This window comes from Ambystoma mexicanum, chromosome 8, assembly GCF_040938575.1.
Source record: "Ambystoma mexicanum isolate Mex_15411 chromosome 8, UKY_AmexF1_1, whole genome shotgun sequence".
Lineage (NCBI taxonomy): Eukaryota > Metazoa > Chordata > Amphibia > Caudata > Ambystomatidae > Ambystoma > Ambystoma mexicanum.
This window is the reverse complement of record NC_090929.1, coordinates 595,266,991-595,294,954: the sequence shown is the minus strand read 5'-3', so window position 1 is coordinate 595,294,954 and position 27,964 is coordinate 595,266,991. Positions and strand designations below refer to the sequence as shown.

At 48.1% G+C, this 27,964-nt stretch overlaps 1 protein-coding gene across 6 annotated transcripts in view; it reads left to right on the top strand.

Annotated features, from left to right (window-relative positions):
- Nucleotides 1-27,964, top strand: part of PLEKHG5 (pleckstrin homology and RhoGEF domain containing G5) — a 1,536,154-nt gene that overhangs the window by 1,079,600 nt on the left and 428,590 nt on the right. The window lies entirely within an intron of this gene.

Below are 27,964 nucleotides of genomic sequence, written 5' to 3'. Positions count from 1 at the left end.
TTCCTCCCCCCTCCCTCACAATTTCGCATTGCTTGTTGTGCGTGTTATGCTCACCAAGTTCTCTTGATGCGGGGCCGCTCGACTGCGTGCACCCCTCCAAGCGGCTCGTCACCTCCCCTCGTCTGGACCACGTCTGGACACTCGCCAACCGCGGGCGGGATACTTCTCAACCGGCTCCCGAGGGCCTATATCCGGATTGCGCTGTCCGGTCTTCTCGCAGCTCCGCGATGGTCCTGTAGTCCTCAGAAGGGGGCAACGGCAGAGGGGGCCGCGCCGCCGGGCCTCCTCGCAGCGGGAGTGCCTGGAAAAAGTAAAATAAAAAGGCGGATCTTAAACAGATCTCAGCAGTGCCTCCAACTTGTCGGGGGGGAAATTCTGCCGGGGTCGGCCGGGCCGTCTGCAGACCTCCGGACAGGGAGGCCCCAACTCCTCCCGTATATCCCAAAAGAGATAGAGTATGAGACACACACAAGAAGCAAGGTGACTCTGCTGTTTATTAGACAAAAACGGCAGGGATGGGTCAAGGAGCGTACGCGTCCGTCCTGACGCACACACAATCGTAGGGCTCGCAGGCCCTTTTTACCTTATTATGACGCGCTACTTGCGTCACCTTGGAAAGTTAGCAAAAACCTATCGCCACTCAATTGGTTGCTCGAGTGGTAGGGTTAGTATAGCACACGTATAGAGAACAATGTTAGTGGACAAGGGTTAGTCAGGTGATATATCTGGGTTGTCCCTACAATTAGATACATGAGAATTGTTACATGAAGACCCCTGATGATTGGTTGAAGTTAATGGCGTCAGTGATAGGAGCCCCATGTTCTGATTGGTGCGCTCGCAAGCTTCCCAGCCTGGGACCATCGCTGTTCCCAGCTCTCAGTGTACCTGTCATTTGCAACAATGTTTCACTATGGGTACGTGCAGACAATGTGAGGACTTATTCATAGCTGGAAGGCCGACTACTCCCACTGTCGCAGATGTCCATTGAGCCTTTTAATTGTATCTGCCTATGCCTTGTAACGAGGGATCCAGACGCTTTCTTCCTCCTGGGCTTGGCATCCTGTCAGGTTCGGCTTGGTCACGTGAGGTGGGACCGTGTTTGAGGCAGAATTCTGCACAATTAATATTGTTTTTCCCCTGTGTGCCTGGTTTAATTTGCAGGTGTGACTTTAACGTTGGTGTGCGGCGTGCGAGGTTGTAACATCGTGCCCTTGATGGTTTGCTCTCGGAATGTAGGTTGGCAACATTGCGACCTTGGCTGATTGCTTCGCCGGGCTCATTCTGCAGGATCAGCAATCTGACTCTTGTTCTCTTAACGTCCATGGAAGCTCTTGCTTGCGGCCTACTTAGGCCTGGTGTATAAGTGGAGCCGCTTGGTGCACAGGCGCTTTAGGTTACAGTACCATATGGTCTTATGACCAGTATCGTGTCTTCATTATATTTCTCATTGTGGCAACTGGTTTTAGGAGAAGCGTGAGCAAGCTCTTTTAGATGAATTCATGATGCGTCTTGCGTTTCTGCATTTTGAAAACCTATGTGGAAAATAATAAAGATGCACGTCCGTGAGTATATCTGTCGCCTACGTCATAGCACTGAGTATATTCTTCGTGTAGATTGGTGCGGGAGTGTCCAGTGTGTATATTTGTACAGGTGTGCTGACCGTTGGCTAGGTTGTCATGGCATCTCTAACGACGTGTAGGTTTTAGTCTAGTTGATCCGTGCCGCAGGTGTCGGCATGGCCAGTGCGGCCTGCTGGGCAGGCAGATGGACACATCCGTATGTTCCTGTACCAGGGTATTTGGTCGTCTGGTAGATGGGCAAACTCTTCTCGTGGCGGGTCTCTGGGTCGTGACCCTTTAGGCCAAGCGCGAGAGGTGAAGGACGGGAGCCTGGTCTTCCATTCTCCCACTTCAGAACACAGACGACAGACAGTTTCACGAAAGAAAGGGAGGCACTCTGGACACTGAGGAGGGTAGTCAGTAAAGCAATCAGTCTTAACTGTTTAAGGTTATTTGTTTTCAGCACCTAGGGGGCAAGGGGTTGTAAATGTCACTAGGGGCCTTCGGAGAAGGACCACAGGGACAGAACCACAATATGCCTGGTGCTCAAGAAGATCTTGATGCTCGACTGCAATGAGTCGATTCCAGGACGCTTTGCAGCTCCTGTGACAGAGTTCGAGACAGGCGACTGCTGTGGGTATCAGGCGGCAGGCAGTTCAGCACGTGAGGCTGGACAGACAGCTGCAGGCTGGCCTACACAGTGGTTCGGGGTCAAAAATCATCTCTAAGCTGGTTGGCGGATCTGGAACGTTGGTCGGGGTGGTTTGGATGGCTTTAGAGACTGCAGCCTGAAAACAGTCAGTGGTGCAGCTGGCTGCGGTTCGAGGACTCGACTGCCTCAAAAATGTCCTTAAAAGATGGATGCTGGTTGATGCTTGTTGTGGCACTCCTAGCTTCTTTGCGGTGCTCGTCTCGTCCTTTAAGTTGGACGGCCCGAAGCTGAGGAGAGTGTTTGCGTGAAACTGGCTTGTCCTTTGTTCAGAGACTCTCTGGCACTTACCACATAGGAAGCTTGCTGAAAGAACCTTGCAGGGCATGCTGTGTGCTGGCTGGGTACCGGTTCTGGAGCCGCTGGACAGGTCCTCTGAGTCCGGTATCTTTGTCTTTTCCCTGGGAGATGTTTAGGGGAGGGATCTTGCTTCTCTCTTGGAAATCCTGCCCTTCCTTCACTTGCAGAAGCTCTAAGGCCACAGCCCTCCTTTAAAGCCAAATGGGCCCAAGTGATTGGTGTAGGCTGAGCTAACCTTAAGGAACCAATTCGGGGTCCCCACCAACAATCTTCTGCTATGTGTGAGGTCAGGACCAGTGTGCTTTGCAACAGGAAAGGTAAGAGGTGACGACATTTACTCTTCAGTCCCACCCATCTTCTTGTCTGTTGTAGATCAAAGTGGCTCTCTGGTTAACTGAGCTCTCTGCGGCTCTTGATCAAAGCACAGTTCTCCCTTGAAGTTTGTGACAAGAGCAGACTTTCTGTCTAAGTTAAATCACATGCTTCTCCCTCTGAAAGGTGTCTGCTCTGTAGGATTTTCCTACGATAAATAGTGGACCCAGACATGCCATTCATTGTCCTTCATACAGAGGGGTGGGAACTAGCTTCAAGTTGACACATTGCATATCAAAGAGGTGATAGTTTTCCTGCCCATTGTTAAGTTCTGTCACCAGGCCTATTTGCAGACCTGCTTCAATTAACTCTCATTAGTTTGCACCGCCACCACACAGAATTTAGACAATAGCACAGGGCATATCCACAGAGCCTCAGATATTTAATTAGGCTGGCCACAGCAGGAGGAAGTTGTTGCCCTTCTCCTCTGGATGATTTTGTGCACCCCTCGCTGTCGACTGTAAAATAAATGGGACAGGGAGGACTGCGCCTGTAAGCTGTGTCTCCAGAGTACACTGAACTATGTGTTTGTTGTGCGGCGAGCATTAAAAAAATGTGTGCGGATTAGCCCCACACATTTTCGCAGGTTGATCTCCCATCTTTCATTTTCATTTTACAAAAATCAAAAAGCCAGGCGAGCGTACACTCCCCGTGTGTATGGTCGAATTCCTCACACCTACTGCCCCAAGAGTCTGGGATGAAAGGCAAAAGTAACTAAGATCATGAAGATGTCAGTTTGAGTAGAATAGATAGTGTGACCAGTAGAGCGTCAGGTAAATGTTTGTATATAAATGCATATAGAGAAAATAATATTTAGATGGTTATACACATAAACACAAAGTACACATAGCAGAAGTGCATGCATTCGACACAAAGAAAAAATATGCACTCCACATGAAGAACACGTACAATAGTAATATATGCATTTAGACATGAAGAATACTAATATAACATCCATAAGACATGAAGAACATAACATGACTAATTTATAAAGTGAATGCATCATGCTCGACACGCGAATATAGCTTGCTAACATTGAAGCGAGAGTGTAATTGGGCAGCCATCTTCCCAAAGAAGGAAGCTGCAGCATGCATCAGAAAGAGCACGGGCCTCAAGACCCAGACAGTAGCTGGCAACAAGTGCCCAAGGTCAGAGGGAAATAAGGGAGGATTGGGATGGCGGAAAGAAGGCAAAAGATGATGGTTCCCAAGATGTAAGCAGCATACTCCTGGATTTATTTAGGTTTCAGAAAGACACAAACAGCCTGTCAGTCAGGTGCAGTAGAATAGTTAGCCAACAGTCTCCATGAAGAATAACCCAATAGTGTCCCCAGTGGCAAGAGAAAACACGACACACACATTAATATTAGCTAAACCTTCAGTAAATAGAAAGTAATTAAATTTTGCGCACAATCTCCTGGCCCATGGCCCAGACGTGGACAGCACTGGCCATCCATTAGAAGCAAACACAAATAGGGCACCTGCAATACTCCCTAAAATCACACATAGACACGTTTTGCCACACAGGGCCAAGTACAAAGGGATTGCCTGGTCTCATGGTCTGAGAATGAGTGATGGTAACTTTTAATTCAAAGAAAAGCAGTCCATGGTCCTCTCTGCCCCTTGTATCTTGACGTCCTGGTCACAGAACTTAACAATGGGCAGGGAAACTAACACCTCTTTGATGTGCAATGTGTCAACTTGAAGCTAGTTCCCACCCCTCTGGTGTCCAAGGTTGTTAAGTCAGATGACAACCAATGACAAATCCCCTTGGCATACTGCTCATAATGGATAGCTTCAACCAATCAATTAGCCCTATAGTGCTGTATTAAAAAGAGTATCTGTATGTAGGATGAGCCCAGGTGGAGGCATCAGATAGGTATCCACCAGTTGAGTGACTAACCCCTAAACATTCTATATGTAGCTCGACCTACTAACCAACCCCAACTCCCTCTAGGTTTTGTATATTGATAATGTAATGTAATGTCATTTCTGATGTAATTATTTGACAAAATCAGCATTCAATCGTTTGGAATAAGAGTATTGTAATGTGCTGGTGCTGTGGAATCTTTAGTGGGTGGAATGTTGGTGTGGAGTGTTGTCCTTTGAGTGTGGAGGTTCTAAAGGACAGCTGCTGTGAGAGTGTGAGCTGCGTGGATGGGCCAGTGATCCTTCCTTATGTACTTGAGAATTTACCTGTACATCTGGGCTCAATAAACATACATGTAACTTACGTGGATTCTGCTTGGTGTATGGTGCCAATCTGGTTCCTGCTCCCCCACAGCAGGCGGAAGGCACTGCCCCCAAAGGTACCCATCCACCAGCAACCCAGGTCAGGGTACCTTGCTTGCCGAGCGGTGCAAGGTGGAGACTGTTTCTCCGAGTGGGGGCGAACAGTGTGAGCGACACTGTGACTGCAGTCCGGGTTGAGCAGGCATCCTTTTCGTTGGTGAGTGAGGCGCAGGATACTTCCCTGGAGCAGAACAAAGCCCTGGTGGAGTCCTGTGGCCAGTTGGCGCACGAAGAGCTCTTCAGGCCTGGCAGTGGTGCAGAAGCAGCAGGACCCCTGAATCTATTGGGGGAGTTTTGCAGTGCACAGAACAAGGAACGGTGTCGCAGGGTAATCCTGTGGCTGGGCGGAACAGGAGGAGTGTGTCCCCTGCGTCTGACTGAACAAGGAGCGGCTCCGTAGGTGGAGGCTGGTTGGTGTAGCAACTGAGGGCTGTAGTGTGGGGTTAAGGAGTTCAGTCTGCGAATGATGTCAACGTGAGGGGTAGAGGTATTTCTTTCTCTGGTCTGGCAAAGTGGTGACATCATCAGAGTTTGTGCCTGCGTGCCAGCCATGCCCGCTGGAATGCAACGTTGAATGGAACACAGCGTGTGTCCCACTAAGGTTGTGGAGCGCAGCATTCTTACTACGGACATGGAATGCAGTGTGCGTTTTTCAGATCATTCGGTTTCTTGTATGGCCAATCTGGATGCGGGTGATTCTCTGTGCTAGGAGCAGGAGGCAGGAGCAACTGCGGTAGGGCCTGGAGCAGTCACTGCAGGGTCTGGTGTTGTGTTGAAGTATGTTAAAGCTGCAAGAGCTGCTAAGAGGGAGCATCTGCTTTCCGTGGATTGTGGATCTGCAATGGTGGTTTTTAGCATGGAGTGTTATACTCTCGAGTGTGTCCCCGAAAAGAGAGCTGAAAAGGCGATGTGTCTCTGGTGGGTCCATGGACAAATGGAAGTGTCTCATCTGTACAGTGGCTAAATCCTCGTGTGAGTAGTTCTACGGAAGGTGCAGCAGTTTTGTAGACAATTTGAGGGAGCTGGATCCGGATCTATGGGTGTTTTATGTGCAGCTGAAGGCCCTCAACTTGGCTGAAGACTAAGTAACATAGTTGGCTGGGTGAGGCCAGTGATTTCCGTCTTGTGAGTTGGTGGTGTTGTTAGTGGGGTGGACATGGGTTGATGTTTTTGGCCAGTTAGAGTTGAGCTGAGTGTTCATGTGGTGGCCCCTGTTATTACCCCATTAGTGTTCAATATGTTTGCTTTTGTGATGCGTTTCTCACAGTTTCCATTCTTTAATGTGTACTTTCTTTCCAGGGGGCAAACATTGGACATGTGGGTGTGGGGTATGTTCCCAATTTGAATGCCCTTTCTAGGGTGAATGTGGAGTTGTGGATGTGGGTATTTACCTCATGGGACACTCTGTGTTTTTTGTTGTTGTTGTGGGAATGTACCTGTATTCATTGGTTACTTGGGTGTGTTTTACACAGTGTGCCATGCTTTAATGTGTACTTCCTTTCCAGGGGGCAATCTTTGGACATGTGGATTTGGGGTATGTCCGTTATTGTTAGAGTGATCATTTCTTTGCCGGACGTCCATTGGAATAATTGTACTTGTGCTGTTGTGTTAGTATGTGCCTATTCGTTGTGTGACTAGTGTGCGGTGTGGTGTCAATGTTGACAGGTGGTTACAGTTGGAGAGGTAGTGTGTGCAGTGTTATGCTTTTGGGTACAGCAGGTTTTGTTAGCGGTTGTTTACATCCAGAGTTTTGACGTACAGTTGGCGAAGTTGTGTTTGGTGTTAAAACTGTTCGTTACAGCTAGAGTTGAATGTTGGTTACAGTTGAGGTGGTCTTATGTGGTAGCATAGAAGTGGCCTTTGGTTTAGGGTGACGTGTCATGTTTGGAGCATTTCCATTGCTAGGCATGCTGTCCGGTGTATGGTATGTGTTGTCTACATTTGCAGTGTTTGCAAACGTGTTGTTGTCTGTGGAAGCGTGTCGCCTTTTCTCACAATTGATGTTTGTTAGCATGTTTATCCACCAAAGCAGGTGGGTTACGTTGAGTGTTGGTGTACATAACTCATCTCTGCAACTTGTTCTGGTTTGATATTCTGCCAGTTAGGATTTGTGTTTGCGATTTGTCTTTGGGGTGGTTTCAGTTTGTCTACAAGTGTAGTTTAGTGTGCCTCTGTAGCTGCAGTGCATTCTGCTGTTGCCGTGCCATTGTCTTATGTAGGTGCAAGTTTGATCTGGTTGGTTCTGGATGCAATTGTTGGATGAAATTGTGTCTGTGTGCACTGTATTGTTGTGCAAGGTCTTGCTCTGGTTCATGGTCTTCAGCAGTGTGCGACTTTTGGCTCACAGGTTCGGTTCTGCATTCTTTCCTAGTGGTTGGGGTTAACTAACGGGGAGAGAAGTGTTGTAATGTGCTAGTGTAATGTGCTTGTGCTGTGGAATCTTTAGTGAGTGGAATGTTGGTGTGGAGTGTTATCCGTAGAGTGTGGAGGTTCTAAGAGGACAGTTGGAGAGAGTGTGAGCTGTGTGAATGGGCCAGTGATCCATCCCTATGTACTTGAGAACTTACCTGTACATCTGGGCCCAATAAACGTACATGTAACTTACCTGGTTCCTGCGTGGTGTATGGTGGAAGGACCGCACCTTGGTTACTTCAGAGAGCTACAAGAGGAAATGCTTGCACATTGTCCCGGCTTGGATTGGCTGTCTGAATAAAGCTGGGTTTTCACATGCACAGAGGCCTGCATCATTGAGTATTTTTCCAGGCTGATTGTGGGTTCCTCGGCACCTCCTTAACATTACTATTGTCACTCAACATCTCGTAAGCTCTAAATGTTCTCAAGAATTCATTACCCACTCTTTGGATCTGAGTGCCACGTGGTTGTTTTCCTGACTCCCTCGCATATGATAATTTTTTCTTTCACAACAAGGTCAACCATCTTTCCCTAATCTTGATTGTCTTGTTCCGAAGATACACTTCTTCAGGACCTATAAAATCCCTAATGTTCAAGTCTCTTGTTTCCAACAGTTGTCCAAGTTTTTCGCTGGACCTCTTCACCAGTAGCAATGAATCTAGCAGAGTGTTGATGCTCTTGAAATAAATGATCGTATAGTTGAGCACCAAAACGTTTTGTCAAGTGCAATTATAAAGATAATTTCAAATCACAAAAAAACGTGGGTCTCAGAAATATGGCTGGGTGTCAAAATGAAGCTTAGTATGTCTGCCAATACTGGACCTCTCTGCGCGGTGGCATGGCAAACGAAGGACTCATTCTACACTGGGCCGTGATTCAAGGGGTTTTTAATTAAATAAAAAAAATATTACTATCTGGCCCTATCGCTATGTGTGAAGTTCCCTGCCCAACAAACGAAAACGAAAGGGCCTCATCAAGTCCCCCCAAACAATGGTCTTCAGTCCGAATCCTAAGTACTATCTGACCCTACCACTTAAGAAAAACGTAACACAAGGAAGGAGGCCTTATCAATGTCCTCTCTTGTTGGCTCCTGCCTGGCACAACACTTTGATGTTTTCCTTCTCCAAACATAATGATGCACTTCAATCTTTTTTTATAGATTTAGTTCAGTAAAACATAAATGTCCTTTATTGTTTTCTCTTCTCCTTTGGGAAAGAAGGGGTCTTCTTGGGCTACCTTTCTCTGCTTTTTATCAAGTATTCACAGGATCATTCGTAGCACAATTATTTATGCCCAACCTTCGTAGAACTTGACTCCCCAAGGTCTTATGCCTCCCTGGTAGGCATACCGACTCTCAGTCCACTTAGTAAAGGTGGGAAATCTGTCAGCTCGAGTTTTCTAAGTTTCCGTAACCCAGGTGGCTTTTTCAACCTGGTTGTAAAGTGTTTTTACTTCTTGCAATCTGTTTTGCATATGACGGCTGCACGTCTGACTTTGTTCATTCCTTGTACCTTTGTTGGATTTCCCAGACTTGGCATACAAACATACGTATCTCGTTCACTCTGCTTTACATAGGGCAGGAGCCTGTTCAACACTCTCAGGCTCCCATATTTTTGTCGGCTTCTTCTGCCTTGGTGTCAGGTTTTCATATCTCTTTCGCTCTGCTTTACCTAGGGCGTGAGCCCCTTCCCTTATTTCATGCTCTCGTACCCTGTTTGGAATTTCCAGCCTTGGGGATAATGTGTGTGTGTGTATTCTTTTGTTCTGTGTTACACAGGGCATGCACTTGTTCCGTTTCCTCATGCTCCTGTTTCTTTGTCATCTTTTCCAGCCTTGATCTAAAGTATTCAGCTCTCTCATCCTCTCCTAATTTTGTGGGCTTCTCCAGACTAGGTGTAACTTGTTTGTATCTTTTTTGCTATGTTTTGTATAGGGCGGGTGCCCGTTCCATTCTTGCACGCTCTCGGAACTCTGTTGGTTTTCCCTGCCATGGTTCTCTCCATTTGTGATACTCTGGTCTAAGTAACCTCATCGTGTTTTCTGATCTTGGAAACCAAAGTTCGTAGCCCTCTGTGGCATTTCTGCTTCTAATTTGGGAGCATTTGCTTCCCTATCGGCGTGTGTATCAACGGAAAATGCTCTTACCTTGAAGCTTGGAGATCGGGCTCCTTTCGTCCTGCTGGCCTCGGCGTCAGTTGCCGGGCAACAGGCCCACCACTGCTCTCCCGTGGTTGCACCACCAGCTGTGCTTCCATCTCCTTCGTTCTCCCAACCAGAGCCTCTCGCTTGGTCTGGGCGACCGCCCCTCAGCCTCCAGCTAGCAGTATTTTCTTCCTCCACGCCAACGCTGGTACCACGGCATGGCATAGATCTCCCCCTCCAGGATGACATCTCTCCTTCCGTAGGGGAGTCTCTCTGGTTCGCCATCGGCTCGGTTCTTATGTATGTAATCCGCACCAACTAAATGGTTCTGTCTTCTTTGATTATTGCATTCAGATGATGCTTAGCCTTACCTGAAGCCAAAGTAGTGAAAGAAGAGCCCTTGTGGGTTATGTGCATAAGGTGAGATGCGAAAGTCTTTCCAACACCCCTAAATGCAGAAATTGTGGTTTGCACTGGGAGTTCCTGTTCGGAATGGGAGTCCTTGTCCCGAAGAGGGGAGTCACACCCTGTGATTTCACACTTGCCCAGACTTGCTAAGCGGGCTCATCCTTCCGAGCCTCAAAGGGAGGCTGGGGGCACTGGTCAAAAGGGACGAATTGTCTAGATTCGTCACAGGACCCTCAAAGTAAATTGCAAGCATTCAGTGCATCTTCATTTTAAAAATTCTAGTGACTCTGCTGCAGCAGAAAAGGCAGGCAGAATATGTATTGCTAACGATAGCTTCCGGGCAGTGGGAACTTCAAAAGACAGGATGTAGCTAACTCAGTGAATTGTATGGCCATTGCCTGCATGTCATTTGCCCTCATATATTTCTGTGCACATATTTTAGCTGTCTCATGATTTTGTTTAATGCTGATTATTCTTTTGGCGGAGGAGAGATGGTTTATCTATAGGTTTGCTTGATACTTATTAGGCTGAAGATAATCAATGTAATTTGAGGCCAGCTTGTATCCATTTAATAGTACTTCTTGCAATCGTTTTCCTCTTGTGCGTCGCCTGTAGTACTATACATGGACACCCTAGCAAATTAAGCTTGCCAATCTTCCAGCATTTCCCGAACACACACCCACACTTCATCTGCCATCACTCCAAATCTGCCTTTGAAACCCTGTCCATTTATTATCACAGCACACATATCTTTTGTTGCCTCTCTATAGAAGTTAGTCCAGATATTGTAGACTAAAACACATTTTCACTTACGCCAAACATTCTGACAGTGCTACATGCTCTCTCTCTCCATCTGCACTCACAGCCTCACCCTTTCTTCACCTACTCTCTTCCAGCATTAGTGTCTGGTTTCCCCGCGCAGGGTGAAATGCGCCATTTTGTGCACAAGGATAGGGGCTTTGAAACTACTACTGTGGCGATTCGGGACCAACAAAAGCACATTAGCATAACGTGCCGTGCCCTCGGAAGGACTCTCCAATACCATATGCACAGCCTCAGCCCTTCTACAGATTTTCTTCACTCCGGTCTGACCTGCAACGGCATGTTGCATACTGAGCGCCAAGAAACCGCACAGGTGGCAACAGTGCACGGTAAAAGAGCCTTTAGCATAACATCACTTGTCAGGATTGCAGCATGTTGTTTTGGCCATAAAACCTGTTTGTACTCTTGTCTGGTAGGGTGACATTTCTAAAAATCTCTTACATGATCTGCCTTTCCTTCTGTTTTGTTACCAATGCCTAACCTTCGCATGTACTAGGCTGCTCTTCCCACCCCACACCCTCAATTGCCCTCCTCTCAACTGGCACTTGTGCATACTGTGCACAATGTGGAAAACAACATTGGTTTATCGCTCCTACATGTCTGCTCTTCATCTGTAAGAGTGACTATTTGTGTGCATGGGAGCAGCTTCACTTCCAGTTCCAGTAAATACTTTGGAGAAGCTCCTGGATCAGCACAGAAGAGACAGGCGGGGAGTGTGCATCATAAAAACAGACTGACTAGGCACAGAAGTCCCCTTGCTGGCTGAAGGCATGCAAGCTTTCCCCCTGCTGGCTGAAGGCATGCAAGCTCGCCCCCTGCTGACTAAAAACATGCAAGATCTCCCCTTGCTGGCTGAAGGCATGCAAGCTTGGCACCGTGCACCTGGCCACCCTCTGTCCTCCAGGCCCAGGTACCTGCTCACCCTACCACCCTCCCGCACTGCCTGCGGTCCACCCCTTGCACTGGGGTCTGTATCTGTACCCATACAGCCCCCCTTTTCTTCCTGCACTTATCAGACCTACCCTGTTTACTTCCTTAAACCTAGCACTTGCAAATTGCTGGCTGCACTACTACTGTTTCCTTTATTTATTTATTGTTATTTATCTGTTTCTTCTGTTTCTCCTCTGCTTCGCACTTTCCACTTCTCCCCCCTTCCATGCACTTTTCCCCTCCCCCTCTCCCATGCACTTGCACGTTCTCAATGTCAATGGGCCTAGTAAGATCGCTGTTTTATTCTCCCTTGTTCCCCTCCCTAGCCTTGTCACGCTCTGAAACACTTGTGTACGAGCGCAATAGAAATAAAATATCAATATCAAAAGCTGTCCCCCTGCTGGCTGAAGGCATGCAAGCTGTCCCCCTGCTGGCTGAAGGCATGCAAGCTGTCCCCCTGCTGACTAAAAACATGAAATATCTCCCCTTGCTGGCTGAAGGCATTCAAGCTGTCCCCCTGCTGGCTGAAGGCATGCAAGTTGTCCCCCTGCGGGCTGAAGGCATGCAAGTTGTCCCCCTGTGGGCTGAAGGCGTGCAAGTTGTCCCCCTGCTGGCTGAAGGCGTGCAAGTTGTCCCCCTGCTGGCTGAAGGCGTGCAAGTTGTCCCCCTGCTGGCTGAAGGCGTGCAAGTTGTCCCCCTGCTGGCTGAAGGCGTGCAAGTTGTCCCCCAGCTGGCTGAAGGTGTGCAAGTTGTCCCCCAGCTGGCTGAAGGCGTGCAAGTTGTCCCCCAGCTGGCTGAAGGCGTGCAAGTTGTCCCGCTGATGGCTGAAGTCATGCAAGTTGTCCCGCTGATGGCTGAAGGCATGCAAGTTGTCCCGCTGATGGCTGAATGCATGCAAGCTGTCCCCTGCTGGCTGAAGGCATGCAATCTCTCCCCCTGCTGGTTGAAGGCCTGCCAGCTCACCCCTGCTGGCTGAAGGCATGCACGCTCTCCCCCTGCTGGCTGAAGGCATGCACGCTCTCCCCCTGCTGGCTGAATGCATGCAAGCCCTCCCGCTGCTGGCTGAATGCATGCAAGCCCTGCCCCTGCTGGCTGAATGCGTGCAAGCTCTCCCCCTGCTGGCGGAATGCATGCAAGCTCTCCCCCTGCTGGCGGAATGCATGCAAGCTCTCCCCCTGCTGGGTGAATGCATGCAAGGTCTCCCTCTGCTGGCTTGAAGCATGCACGCTTTTCCCCTGCTGGCTTAAAGCATGAACGCTCTCCCCCTGCTGGCTGAAGGCATTCAAGCTTTCCCCCTGCTGGCTGAAGGCCTGCAAGCTCTCCCCCTGCTGACTAAAAATATTCAAACTCTCCCCCTGCTGGCTGAAGGCATGCACACTCTCCTCCTGCTGGCTGAAGGCATGCACTCTCTCCTCCTGCTGGCTGAAGGCATCCACACTCTCCTCCTGCTGGCTGAAGGCATACACGCTCTCCCCCTGCTGGCTGAAGGCATGCAAGCCACCCGTTCCTCCCCACCACTCCTGCTGGCTGAAGGCATGCAAGCTGCCCCCCTTCTGGCTGAAAACATGCAAGCTCTCCCACTGCTGACTGAAAGCATGCAAGCTCTCCCAATGCTGACTGAAAGCTCTCCCCCTGCTCGCTGAAGGCATGCAAGCTCTCCCCCTGCTCGCTGAAGGCATGCAAGCTCTCCCCCTGCTCGCTGAAGGCATGCAAGCTCTCCCCCTGCTCGCTGAAGGCATGCAAGCTCTCCCCCTGCAGGCATGCAAGCTCTCCCCCTGCTCGCTGAAGGCATGCAAGCTCTGCCCCTGCTCGCTGAAGGCATGCATGCTCTCCCCCTGCTGGCTGAAAACATGCAAGCTCAACCCCTGTTGGCTTAAAGCATGCAAGCTTTCCCCCTGCTGGCTGAAGGCATGCAATCTATCCCCCAACCCTGCAGTGTGAAGCCATGCAAGCTCTCCCAATGCTGGCTGAAGTAATGCAAGCTCTCCCCCTGCTTGCTGAAGGCATGCAAGCTCTCCCCCTGCTTGCTGAAGGCATGCAAGCTCTCCCCCTGCTTGCTGAAAACATGCAAGCTATTCTCCTGCTGGCTGAAGGCATGCAATCTATCCCCCAACCCTGCAGTGTGAAGCCATGCAAGCTCTCCCAATGCTGGCTGAAGGCATGCAAGCGCCCCTGCTCCACTCCACCCCCAACACTTCCACTGGCTGAAAACATGCAAGCTCTCCCCCTGCTGGCTGAAGGCATTCAAGCTCTCCCCCTGCTGGCTGAAGGCATGCAAGCTCTCCCCCTGTTGGCTGAAGGCATGCAAGCTCTGCCCCTGCTCGCTGAAAACATGCATGCTCTCCCCCTGCTCGCTGAAAACATGCATGCTCTCCCCCTGCTGGCTGAAACCATGCAAGCTCTCCCCCTGCTGGCTGAAGGCATGCACACACTCCCCCTGCTGGCTGAAGGCATGCAAGCTCTGCCCCTGCTCTCTGAAACCATGCATGCTCTCCCCCTGTTGGCTGAAAACATGCAAGCTCTCCCCCTGCTGGCTGAAGGCATGCAATCTCTCCCCCTGCTGGTTGAAGGCATTCAAGCTTTCCCCTGCTGGCTGAAGGCCTCCCAGCTTTCCCCCTGCTGTCTGAAAGAATGCGAGCTCTCCCCCTGCTGGCTGAAGGCATGCATGCTCTCCCCCTGCTGGCTGAAGGCATGCACGCTCTCCCCCTGCTGGCTGAAGGCATGCACGCTCTCCCCCTGCTGGCTGAAGGCATGCACGCTCTCCCCCTGCTGGCTGAAGGCATGCAAGCCCTCCCGCTGCTGGCTGAATGCATGCAAGCCCTCCCGCTGCTGGCTGAATGCATGCAAGCTCTCCTCCTGCTGGCTGAATGCATGCAAGCTCCCCCCTTGCTGGCTTAAAGCATGCACGCTCTCCCCCTGCTGGCTTAAAGCATGCACGCCCTCCCCCTGCTGGCTGAAGGCATTCAAGCTTTCCCCCTGCTGGCTGAAGGCCTGCAAGCTCTCCCCCTGCTGACTAAAAACATTCAAACCCTCCATCTGCTGGCTGAAGGCATCCACGTTCTCCCCCTGCTGGCTGAAGACATGCAAGCTCTCCCCTACTGGATTAATTCATGCACGCTCTCCCCCTGATGGCCTAAGGCATGCAAGCTATCCTCCAACCCTGCAGTGTGAAGCCATGCAAGCTTTCTCAATGCTGGCTGAAGGCATGCAAGCTCTCCCCCGCCCCTCTCCACCCCCACCACTCCCACTGGCTGAACAAATGCATGCTCTCCCCCTGCTGGCTGAAGGCATGCACGCTCTCCCCCTGCTGGCTGAAGGCATGCACGCTCTCCCCCTGCTGGCTGAAGGCATGCACACTCTCCCCCTGCTGGCTGAAGGCATGCAAGCCCTCCCGCTGCTGGCTGAATGCATGCAAGCCCTCCCGCTGCTGGCTGAATGCATGCAAGCTCTCCTCCTGCTGGCTGAATGCATGCAAGCTCCCCCCTTGCTGGCTTAAAGCATGCACGCTCTCCCCCTGCTGGCTTAAAGCATGCACGCCCTCCCCCTGCTGGCTGAAGGCATTCAAGCTTTCCCCCTGCTGGCTGAAGGCCTGCAAGCTCTCCCCCTGCTGACTAAAAACATTCAAACTCTCCATCTGCTGGCTGAAGGCATCCACGTTCTCCCCCTGCTGGCTGAAGACATGCAAGCTCTCCCCTACTGGATTAATTCATGCACGCTCTCCCCCTGATGGCCTAAGGCATGCAAGCTATCCTCCAACCCTGCAGTGTGAAGCCATGCAAGCTTTCTCAATGCTGGCTGAAGGCATGCAAGCTCTCCCCCGCCCCTCTCCACCCCCACCACCCCCACTGGCTGAACAAATGCAAGCTCTCCCCCTGCTTGCTGAAGGCATGCAAGCTCTCCCCCCCGTTTGCTGAATGTATGCAAGCTCTCCCCCTGCTCACTGAAGGCATGCAAGCTCTCCCCCTGCTTGCTGAAAACATGCATGCTGTCCCCCTGCTGGCTGAAAGCATGCAATCTATCCCCCAACCCTGCAGTGTGAAGCCATGCAAGCTCTCCCAATGCCGGATGAAGGCATGCAAGCTCTCCCCCTGCTGACTGAAGGCATGCAATCCCCCCGCTCCTCTCCACCCCCACAACCCCACTGGCTGAAAACATGCAAGCTCTCCCCCTGCTGGTTGAAGGCATGCAAGCTCTCCCTCTGCTGGCTGAAGGCATGCAAGCTCTCCCTCTGCTGGCTGAAGGCATGCAAGCTCTCCCTCTGCTGACTGAAGGCATGCAAGCTCTGCCCCTGCTTGCTGAAGGCATGCAAGCTCTGCCCCTTCTCGCTGAAGGCATGCAAGCGCTCCCCTGCTCGCTGAAAACATGCATGCTCTCCCCCTGCTGGCTGAAACCATGCAAGCTCTCCCCCTGTTGGCTTAAAGCATGCAAGCTCTCCCCCTGCTGACTGAAGGCATGCAATCTATCCCCCAACCCTGCAGTGTGAAGCCATGCAAGCTCTCCCAATGCTGGCTGAAGGCATGCAAGCTCTCCCCCTGCGGACTGAAGGCATGCAAGCCCCCTCGCTCCTCTCCAGCCCCCCACTCTCACTGGCTGAAAACATGCAAGCTCTGCCCCTGCTGGCTGAAGGCATGCAAGCTCTGCCCCTGCTTGCTGAAGGCATGCAAGCTTTGCCCCTGCTAGCTGAAAACATGCATGCTCTCCCCCTGCTGGCTGAAGGCATGCAAGCTCTCCCCCTGCTGGCTGAAAGCATGCACGCTCTCCACCTGCTGGCTGAAAGCATGCACGCTCTCCCCCTGCTGGCATGCAAGTGAACCCGTAGGCCCTATGAGCGAGGTAGCGCTATATAACGGATGGATGGGGATGCAGATTTAACTCTTACACCAATAATAAAACAGGGAGTATATTGGACATCCAACAGACGTTCGCTCAAGTCTCTCTCGAAAACTCTCTAAGCATTTCATTAAAAAATTACCTTTCTATTGTCAAAATCCGTCATTACTGACATCATACTACGTGTCAAAATAAGGAAACCTACTTGGGGTTGTGATATGCTTAAGGCGAACATCTAGGTATACTTTCTATGGGTGACAGGATTGTGATTGGGTCTCTAAGGTCAGGTGGACAGCTATGTCAACCCCTAGTGCAAGCCATCTTCGCCATCATGAAATACACAATGTTTCATTGGCTTTCAAACTATAGGGCTCTTCACTATGTGGCCCTCTACAATTGGTTGGCAAGCTTGTACCCTTCTGGAATATTCCAGCAGCCAGCAGCATGCAAGCTGGTACCCCAGGTGCTTGTGGGTTGGACTTGACCATACCTACCCACCCAATTAGCCCATCATCCATCATCACTCCTGCTATCTGCCATTCGAATTGTCTTTTAACTCAGCCTTGCAAAGTATCACTGCACCTGAGAATTAAAGGGGGTGTTAGCATGGTCTTATCTTCAAGTCTAGGTGTAGCTTGCCCAAAGTCTATTTTCATCTACTCCATGTGACAGGAAACTGTTTATGAGCTCTTTCTTTAGTATATAACACTATTAAATGAATACAAGCTGGCACTTCTAGTGTTTTTCCATTACACCTCAAAAGGAGCTTGCCTCACTTCTCACGTTCATTGTAGCTTCTCGAATAGATAACCAGTTTCTTGGCTGCCCCAACCCTTGACACTGGGCCAGACAACCTTTCTTGAATCTTCCCTCATCGTCAGCTGTTTTCTTCTACTGCACCACACTTTCAGCCCTTCTGTTCATGGGGTCCTAGTTTGCTAAAACACGACGTGGAACAACCAGATTCTTTCTTTCTCGCTCTCGCTCTCGCTCTCGCTCTCGCTCTCTCTCGCTCTCTCTCTATTTCTATATCTATATCTATATTTTGGTGGCACCGCCTGCAGTCTATTCACTACGTATAGCCATCCTTATGATTACTTAGTCTACTTGCGTTTCAGCGTCATTTCTGCTTCATGTGACGTCACCAGTCTTCTCTTTTATTCATCTTCACACTTCTTCCAGAAGCTCCTTTAAAAGACTGGTGCTTCTCCATGGGTACGTCATATAGGGTTTTCTCAATGGATACCTTGTTTCAAGGATTCTTTGTGGTACAGGGACCATTATTGCCGTTGTGCATGTCTCAATTTCCGGTTTCCAACATATAGGAAGAATATGAGCGGGACTTCCGGTAGAGGCTCCTCCTCTAACAAGCTCCTCCCCTGCTGGCTGAAGGCATGCACGCTCTCCCCCTTGCTGGTTAAAAACATGCAAGCTCTCCCCCTGCTGGCTTAAAGCATGCATGCACTCCCCATGCTAGCTGAAGGCATGCAGGCTATCCCCCCACCCTGCTCCAATGCTGGCTGAAGGCATGCAAGCTCTTCCTCTGCTGACTGAAGGCATGCAAGCCCCCCCCGCTCCTCCCCACACCCCACCACTCCCGCTGGCTGAAGGCATGCAAGCTGTCCCCTTCTGGCTGAAAACATGCAAGCTCTGAAACTGCTGGCTGAAGGCATGCAAGCCCCCCGTTCCTCCCCACCCCCCTCAACCTCGCTGGCTGAAGGCATGCAAGCTCTCCCCCTGCTGGCTGAAGGCATGCAAGCTCTCCCCCTGCTGGCTGAAGGCATGCAAGCTCTCCCCCTGCTGGCTGAAGGCATGCAAGGTCTCCCAGTGCTGGCTGAAAGCATGCAAGGTCTCCCAGTGCTGGCTGAAAGCATGCACACTCTCCCCCTGCTAATTGAAGGCATGCAGGCTCTCCCCCTGCTTGCTGAAGGTATTTAAGCTCCCAGGAGGATAGCTCAACGGCAACGTGCTTGCCTTGGAAGCAAGATGACACGGAGCAACATGGGTTCGATCCCTGGGTCCGCGCTTAGAAACCTCTGGGTATTAAGCGCGTTATAAATAACCTATCATATCATATCATATCATAACCTCGCTGGCTGAAAGCATGCAAGCTCCCCCCTGCTGGCTGAAGGCATGCACAGTCTCCCAGTGCTGGCTGAAAGCATGCAAGGCCTCCCAGTGCTGGCTGAAAGCATGCACACTCTCCCCCTGCTAATTGAAGGCATGCAAGCTCTCCCCCTGCTTGCTGAAGGTATTTAAGCTCTCCCCCTGCTGGCTGAAAACATGCAAGCTCTCCCCCTGCTGTCTGAAAACATGCAAGCTCTCCCCCTACTGGCTGAAGGCATGCAAGCTATCCCCCACCCTGCTGGGTGAAGCCATGCAAGCTCTCCCAATGCTGGCTGAAGGCATGCAATCCCCCCACTCTTCTCTGCCCCCCCACCACTTCCACTGGCTGAAGGCATCGAGCACCCCCGTTTCTCCCTGCCCCCCACCCCGCTACCAGACCACCCCCACTGGCTGAAGGCATGCAAGCTCTCCCCCTGCTGGCTGAAAACATGCAAGCTCTCTGTCTGCTGGCTGAAGGCATGCAAGCTCTTTCCCTGCTCAGTTAAGGCATGCAAGCTCCCGCCCCCCACAACTCCCTGCCTCCCGCTGGCTGAAGGCTTGCAAGCTATCTCCCCACCCTGCTGGGTGAAGCCATGCAAGCTCTCCCAATGCTGGCTGAAGGCATGTAACCTCTCCCCGCTGCTGGCTGAAGGCATATAAGCCCCCCACCCCACACCCACACCACTCCCGCTGGCTGAAAACATGCAAGCTCGCCCCCTGCTGGCTGCACATTCCACCACTGCTCTCCACAAATCTGCACGAGCATGGAGATGTCTTTCTGTTCATAGGTTGGCTATGTTGACCCTTTGAAGGAAAGGGGTTTAGGGTTTATTTAAGACGTTTAATTTTCCCTGATTTGGACACCTGAATGCAACAAATGCAAGCTATTCGAGCCAAGGGTGGATAGCGTCAGAGTAAAGCATTGGCCAAGGACATAAGGGCAGCCTGTCTTTGAAAGTTCTTATCCTTAGGCAAGGCGTACTCACTATAAGATCCTGCTCAAGTGAAAATACCAAGTGTCATTAAAAAAGGTGTACTAACACGTCATTCCAGTACTTCAAAATGGAGGAAACTGGCATGAAGCATTATTTAAGATGTAATATTATATAACTCCTGAGTTTTTTGCTTTGTTTGGGTGTGTATATATTCACAATGCGATTTAGTGTTGAAGTGCATTACGCAAACCAGATTCTGACGTAACCGACTTTAATACATTTGTAATGTTTGAATTGAAATAAGTGGGCTGTTTCAAGGCTGTTAAATAGTTTGTGCTCAGACCTGTCCACATTTATAAGGGATCTACAGAGCCAACAAGTTCAATTTGCAGTAGTATGCCAATAGAATAGGTATAGAAACCCCTGATAAATGATGCTCAATAGTAACAAATGTTGGATGGAAAATTGTGGATTTGAAAATATAAACTCTATATCAATTTCTGCAGCAACATCCCAAAGTATCCAATATCTTTACTCTTACCTGACCCTTTTCGGGGAACACCTCAGACTTGCCAGTTCCCGGCCAGTCTTGCGCAATAAACAATTGGACTCTGAGAGGCAAGAAATGAGACTCATAACAACTAATGAGGATAGTTATACAAAGGCTTGTTACACGCCATTTATAATACTATCCCCACATTTAGAGGTCTCTATATTGTTTATATGCTTGCACACTCATGAATAGAAAGATGAAACACCAAGTCAACCAAAGGTCGGTTATATGTGGATATAATATGCAATTTTTGTTTTATTATTATTTATTGTGCATTAGCCAAAAAAGAAAAACATGACTTTTTACACACATCGAAAAAAAAAAAATGACATTTCTGGATCATAACAATAAAACATTGGTTAAATAATTCATACAGAAATATGTTTTTTAAAAAGGAATCCTAAAAAGAATAAATAAGCAAGGAAATGGAAAAAGAAAATCAGCTGGCCACGTATCGTTACAATGGAGCATGTCATTTAACATGCAGGTTCATATCTCCATTATTAGTAATCAGACTAAGCTCCTTTAACAGAGCACCCACCTCCAAAGTAAGAAAAATGTCCATTCCCGAAATCAACCTGTTCCAGAATGCATTTGAGAGGAGTGAATGAGGGTCATGAACAAACCTTTGAAATTTCAATACTCTCAGGGGCCAAGTTCCCTAACATTCCATCAGCAAATGGCGAGTAGATTGTGTAACATTTACATCACATTTATCACAGAAATTTGTCGGATAAACATCCCCCTGTCGAACATGCAAAATCTCCCTCGTTGGAAGCAGATTAAGCCTTAACCTCAAGAAATTCATCTGTACAACTGAATCGGGAAATTCCCTTAGGTATTTCGGGACCATTGACCTAGGTTTATTGAATAGAGATGGTGAGGACAATATTTTGCAAAGCCTCATTTTATCTATAGTCCTAATCCAATCCATACGATGGAGAGCCTCCTTCACTTTCATCAGATTACAGATTAGAGTGTTGATGTGGGTATCAGCCGCAGCCAACGTTTCATTACATCTAAGTTTGAGTTTATTAAGAAAAATAGATGTGGAATTATCCAGAGCAATTGCAACTTCCTCATACACTGAGGATTTAGGGGGGACCAATATCAGCCTATAAAGCGATACCCATTTTCACTCCATCCATGTACCGAGAGAGATGAGGCCAAGTTCGAATCTTAGACATGAAATGGGGACACTATTCGGCAGTGTCAGTGTGTTTTTCCAGATTTTACTTTCTATTTTACTCCAGTCCACATTAGGGCCAACAGATTGCATTCCATTCCAAAAGTGATTACCCGGACCGCCTTACCAATATAAGTACTTAAGAAGTGGGAGCATGGAAAATGTACAATATTGGAAACATTTTTTTTTCATTTGGGCAATCAAAGTTACAACCTTTAATTCTATGGTCTGGAGCAGGTTGACTTGAGTGGGGCAGGCTTTTAATTTAGAGCCCAAATAAGTAACCTCTTTGGACATAGGAATAGGAAAAGAGTCCAGTTGCCAAACAAAAGATTTTAGATTCTTTAGTGGATGTTTAAATACCATGATTTTTGATTTATTAGGATTGATTTTAAGATTATTTTCATTGGCATAGTCTGATAATGTTGACAATAAGCATTGCCGACCAATTTGTGAATGATCTAAAATCACAATATCGTCAGCATATGCTAGCCAATTAATTTTCATGCTGCCCAATTTAGGAGCCACCAGGCCACTTTTTTTTCAGCCATTGCCACAAATCAGACAAGTATAAAATAAAGAGAAAAGGTGCCAACAGGCATCCTTGGCGCACCCCCTTTCTATTTTGGTAGACTGGGAAAGAAGGCCTGATTGAGACAGGTGGACTTTTAGTGATGATCTGTCATGCAGCTCTATCAAGATCGATAACAAATTATCTAGTAAACCCCATGATTTTAACTTCCGAGTTTATTCCTATTAATGGTATCGAAAGCCTGGGTAAGATCAACCCAGGCTCTGAATAGGGGGGAGGCTCCTTTTATGTATGTCTCTGAACTTAAATAATTGAGGATTAGAGTGCTGAGGGTGGTAGAATGACCTCTTCTAAAACATGTCTGTTGCTTAGGAATAATCCTGGTTGCCTCTGCCCATTTTTGTAATTCGGCCAGGATAATGCCCAAGAAGATCTTCCCATCCGCATCAAGGAGCGATATGGGTCGATAATTCAATGGGGGATTCAAACATTGAATAGAGTTAAAAGCATAGTCAATCGTTGAGACCACCCGGTCCCTCTGCCAAGTATGTCTGCTAGGGATATCACCATGGATATTACCATGGAGCATTCGTAGTTCCCGATCTGACATAAAGCTACACCAAGCATAGGCTCGATCATTCATCTCTTTTTCTGAGACGTTGTTCCTAGTTGTCTTAAGGCACTGGGAGTTGAGATCACCCATAATGATCAACTGGTTGTCTGGAAAACGGACTTAGAAATCCAATAGCAGGTCAGACAGGCAACCCATGAATTCAATTAGAGGGGTAGACACGAGGTTCCAATACAGATTAAGTATAATCCGACTGGAATCCAGATCAGCCCCTCTTCTTACCACCCTGATTGCCAGTATTCCCTTGACATCACTAGATAACAAATTAGAAGCCCCAAACATCAAATTGCTACACAGAATAAGAAGGCCACTGCTAGGACGTCCTTTTATTCCTCTTGATGCCATCTGCTGGAAGGAGGAAAGGCCATCAACATTTAAGATATCTGAAGCCAAAGTTTCTTGAAAGAGGACGACGTGAACATTTTGTAAAATATAACACTTCTTCGATTGTTCACAGAAAGAGTTAAAGCCTCTTGTATTCCAAGATAGACATTTTACTTCCTCCTCAACTAGAGCTTCGGTTCCACTAATCGGAGCTTCAGAAGAACTTGATATATAATTTCAGGGACACATTCCCATATAGCTGGGAGTGATGTAGATGGATTTATACTATTCACCACTTCAGGTGCTTCCTTTCCCTTTACTTGAGGGAGAACAGTTGGAATGTGGAAGCCTCTTGATGACCAATGTTCCTTTGCTCCTAGGATAGTTTCAAATGCCACCTTTGAGGTCATATGAAGCTCTTCCATATTTGTCTCAGACTGGAAAGGAAAGCTCAGTTGCTGAATGTCAGTAGTTGAGAGGAATTTAAGAGCTGCCATGACATTAATTTCCTTTAACACTCTTGAACGATTAGGGGCAAGCCCTTCCCTGAGTCATTAGTAGACAGAAAGACTGTGAGGTCTGTGTATACATTTTGCAAAGGATGGTTCCTACTTAGAGGATTCTGACTCATCATTCTTGGCGAGACTTGTTTCGGAGGCTCATATTTGTTGCCCCCTTCGGTCATATTCTTTTGGGTTTGATTGACCATTACTGATGGCTCTTCAATTTGGAGAGCAGATTGCTGTTGCTTGGTTGGTGAGCCAGTAGGCAGTATAGGGGTAGTCTTTTGGTTCACCAAAACAGCGTCAGGCTTCTGGGGAATCTTTCCCGTCTTCAGGAATATAGGTGCGACTTTCTTATCTTACAGGGCGGTTTCAGTAGCTTTTTGAATTTCAGAAAGATCGGAGCGATCTTCCTAGCAGGCAACTCAGGTTCTGTTTGACTGACGACTGTGACCTTGGGTAGTTGTAAACTATTACCTTTAGGGTCAGTGTTCAGTGGGTTTTCATCAGCAGGCTTTTGTAGGTTGTTGCCAGCTTTTTTAGACGAACCACTGGCACTCGCTTTTTTTTTGAGCCTCTAAGATCGCTTCATTCTGATTATGTGATCCACCATTGCCGTAATTCATCTTTTTTTTCCTAATTTCTTTTGGTCCTGGACAATCTTCTTTGAGGGGCTTTTAGATCCCTTCATTTGTCTCTTCCTCTGTTTCCTCATTTTTCCATTTGGTTTCTTCCAGCCTTTTTTCTCTTCCTGGTTCACTTGGGATACTTTCCATATTAGGTCCATCCTCCATGACAGTGGGGACCTCCTCAGACTCTGCCAGTTGGGCTAGGCGTATAAATTCATTAATTACTGAACTGGACAGAGGAGTATTATTTGCTTTCAGGTTTGAGATGTTTGGACGGGTAGACTGCCTGCAATTAATACAACCAGTATTATCCCCCCTTCTGCAAATTCATCCATTTTCTTATTCAAATTGATCATCTCATCTTTTACGTCAGCATATTGGTTGGTTAGCAATTCCATATTCCCGGCTTGTGAGTCCAGTATCGTAGTCAAATCATTAGCCGTTTCCCCCTTGTATTCGTTGATTGCCGTTTTTAAGGCTACGATAGACGTGTCATTCAGTTCTAATTCTTTTGTGATCTCCAATAGAATTCCAGTGTATTGCTGAACATCGTGTTTCAGATTTTTAAAAACCCTAACCAAGGAGGTCAGCACAAAGTTTAAGGCCACTATAGAGGTAGCCCCTATTCCCTGGTTCTTAGCTTTGACCGGCCAGAGCTCTATGACTGTGGCATCCCTGTGAATTGCTGGGAGGGGGTGCAGGGAGGAATATGAGCATCTTCAAACTCCTCCCAGATTGCTGATATGCCATTCAATTCATAAGAGGGATCAATGTAGGTTTCTGGAGCCCCATCTTTTACTATCTCTGGTGCGGATAGTTGTTTGTTGGTGAGCACGTCCACCGACTGAGGTGGTGGGTGGGGGCTACCTTGTTCAGTCTCTTGAGGAAGTGGTACAGAGTGTGGCATTGTTCCTTCTAAAGTAGGTGGACAATAGTTTCCATTGGCAGTCTTCATTGTTGTGGCCGTTAAAGTGTAGTTAAATTTGAGGGAAGAACATTTCTCACCAATGGATTTATTGGTGTTGAAGCATTGGTTGTCGTCACCACAGGCCTTACATTTTGAGCAATGTCCGAGGTTGCGGGTTCTTGCAAATCAATTGCAAAAAAGCTCTGAGTGGGGATAAAAGCACCCCCCCCCCCCGATTTTTGTAGGGCCTAAAAGAAGACCCTCCTTCCTTTGTAGTTAAGGTATTGAGTGACACATTTGTTAATTGATCCTTCATGCCTGTGGGATCGGAAGTCACCATGCTTCTTAAATTATAGGCCTTTGATATATTTCTCCTTGAATTTTTACTAGTTATTCCTTTTTTAAACTCTCCTTGTTGTATGGAGAGAACACATTAGGTAAAAAGCTGTTAATAAAATGCTCAATACGATGTCCAAATAGCTTTTCCTAGCTATTCCTAGTGATAGAGTGTGGGTGAGTCAAAGGCACTTGCCCACAGTCCTCACCCCAACTGAGTCAATTAATAAAGTATTCGACTCAGAACAGTATGATATGGACTTCAACGTTAGAATGTTAGAGTAAAATGCACAAGTTGCACTAATAGCACAAGGTTTGATTACAGTGCCTTAATTAAATATATTGAAAGAGTGCCATAGAGCTATAGCTGCAGCTGAGATATGTACAGCCAGGATCAAAGGATTAGACCTGCAGTCTCCCGGCTGTAGCCACTCATTAGTGCCTGTGTCTAATCCAATAGTCAAGACTCAGGACACTGCAGTACTATAGAAACCCGTGCAAAAACCTGTGCCAATGGACCCCCAGAGAGCAACACAAGGGTCAACCTCGAAAGAAACATCAAACGGGCGTTCTCCAAAACTATCCACAGCAAGCACAAAACTTTCACAGTACTCTCAGTACTCTCACACCCAATGTGAGCAGATCAGGTCTCACTGCAGCCGCTCACCAGAGGCGTAGACCTCTAGATTGGACAACCCGTTACTCCTCGCGAACACGGTCGGCGGCGGCCTTTGGTGTGTCCTTTGCAGTCAAGGGTGAGCGACCCATTGCTCTCCACTCTCCCCCTGTCTCCCAGTCTACGCTCTGCTGTATCCTCCGCAGCAGCACTCGCCTGCGAAACAGAGCAGGTTAGAGTAAAGCACCTTCTTTCCCAGAGAAACACGTCAAGGACGTCAAGCCGCACTGCGAGAGCTCACAGGAACAAGGAACAAGGACTGGAAACAAGAGCTCAACAACGGCCGCTTCTGACGTCTCCCACTAATATGCAATACACCTCACCGTCGGTGCTGTTATTGGAGACACCTACATCTTAGCCTCTGCAACACTGCTTAGTCCCACAGCAGGTAGGCACAAGAGATCACGCGCTATAACGAGGTCTGGAGTGGAGTGTCCTCCCTTCCGGCGAGACTACTTCACCTGGGGATCCAAGTTCTGACTGCTTTCCGGCTTGCAAGCCTCTTTATTCTTATGGGATATTTTCCCCACCTCTCTTCATTATGGCTGCCCTCCGCCAAATAGCAGATCATAAGTGAAGATGGTAAAGAGTGGAAAATAACATTCAGAAGTGGAAAAACCCTGCTCTCCTCCCACATTCATTCCCAGCACCCCTTATCACTGCACCTGCAATGTGCTCCGACTCTCTTTCCAGTTCGGCCTTCAGTGGACAATAACATAACTATTCCTCGCAGTGAGCTCCTTCGATAATTTTGTGTGACCTTGCTCTGCCGTCGCTACCAAGTTGTTCACGTGTTCTGCTGAGCTTGCACAGCCTGCCAACGGCCTATGCCTTATTAGTCAGATGAAAAGTGAGTGTCAGAAGATGGCCGCTGACCGGCGCCATGTTGTTAAAGCTCATAAGCATTACACTGTCAGCTACCCACCTACAAAGTTACTTCCCAGTGACTAATTTCACTTAAACTGTAAAACCTGTTCTAAAAGTAACACAGCCTGCCCGAAAAGACGTATTACTTCCTCTACGCTGTATTTTAACAGAATTATTTCAGGGGTCAGTTGCATTCATAACATTGAGAAATCGTGATTCTCTGTCCCGAAAGACTGTTTTGTATGCTTTTAATTGAAGATGACAATATTTTTTCCTGACAATCTATTTTCAGCAAGCAAGGGTGCTATGCACACTTGACGTTTGATTTGTAACCTTATGATTTGTTAAACCCTAGTCTTTGAAAGGGTTGCGAAATAAAACACAAAATGTTCTACAAACATTTCTGGTAGATGAAAATTGACCTTTTCCACACCTGCTTTAAATATGTTAAACATGTTCATGAACTATTGCTTGTTTTATGAAGCACCATGCTTTAAATCCTCCCGTGCCAGCATTTGCTATAATGTGCATCAAACACAATAACTGAGAAGGCAACATCTGAACATGGGCTACTTCAGGGCCCGCGTTCACAATGTTCAGGGCCCGCGTTTCCCCCGACCTTGCGTAAACCCCTCTTCTGCCAGCGTAAGCCTTTGGCCATGTGTTTTCTATTTTAAGGTGTGCATCTTTAGTGGTGATCATAAAAAGCCTTCCGCACACCATTTCACAAAATCTAACAATCACCTTTTAGATGTAAATTAATTCTTTGTGTGTACCGTGGCAGCATTAGCACTCTGACCGCACAATACATCACCTGCTTTGGAAACCACAACATCACCTTAATAGGGTGTTGGCATCTCTCCTAGCCTGTCTCTTCTCTAGATACGTTCATGTTTTGTTTGTCTTTTACATTTTTATAAAAGATCAATGATGTTTATTTTTTATTTTTTATGAAGGGTGAAAGCAATTAAGAAGTTTGACCTGACCACTTTAAGGTGGCAGTC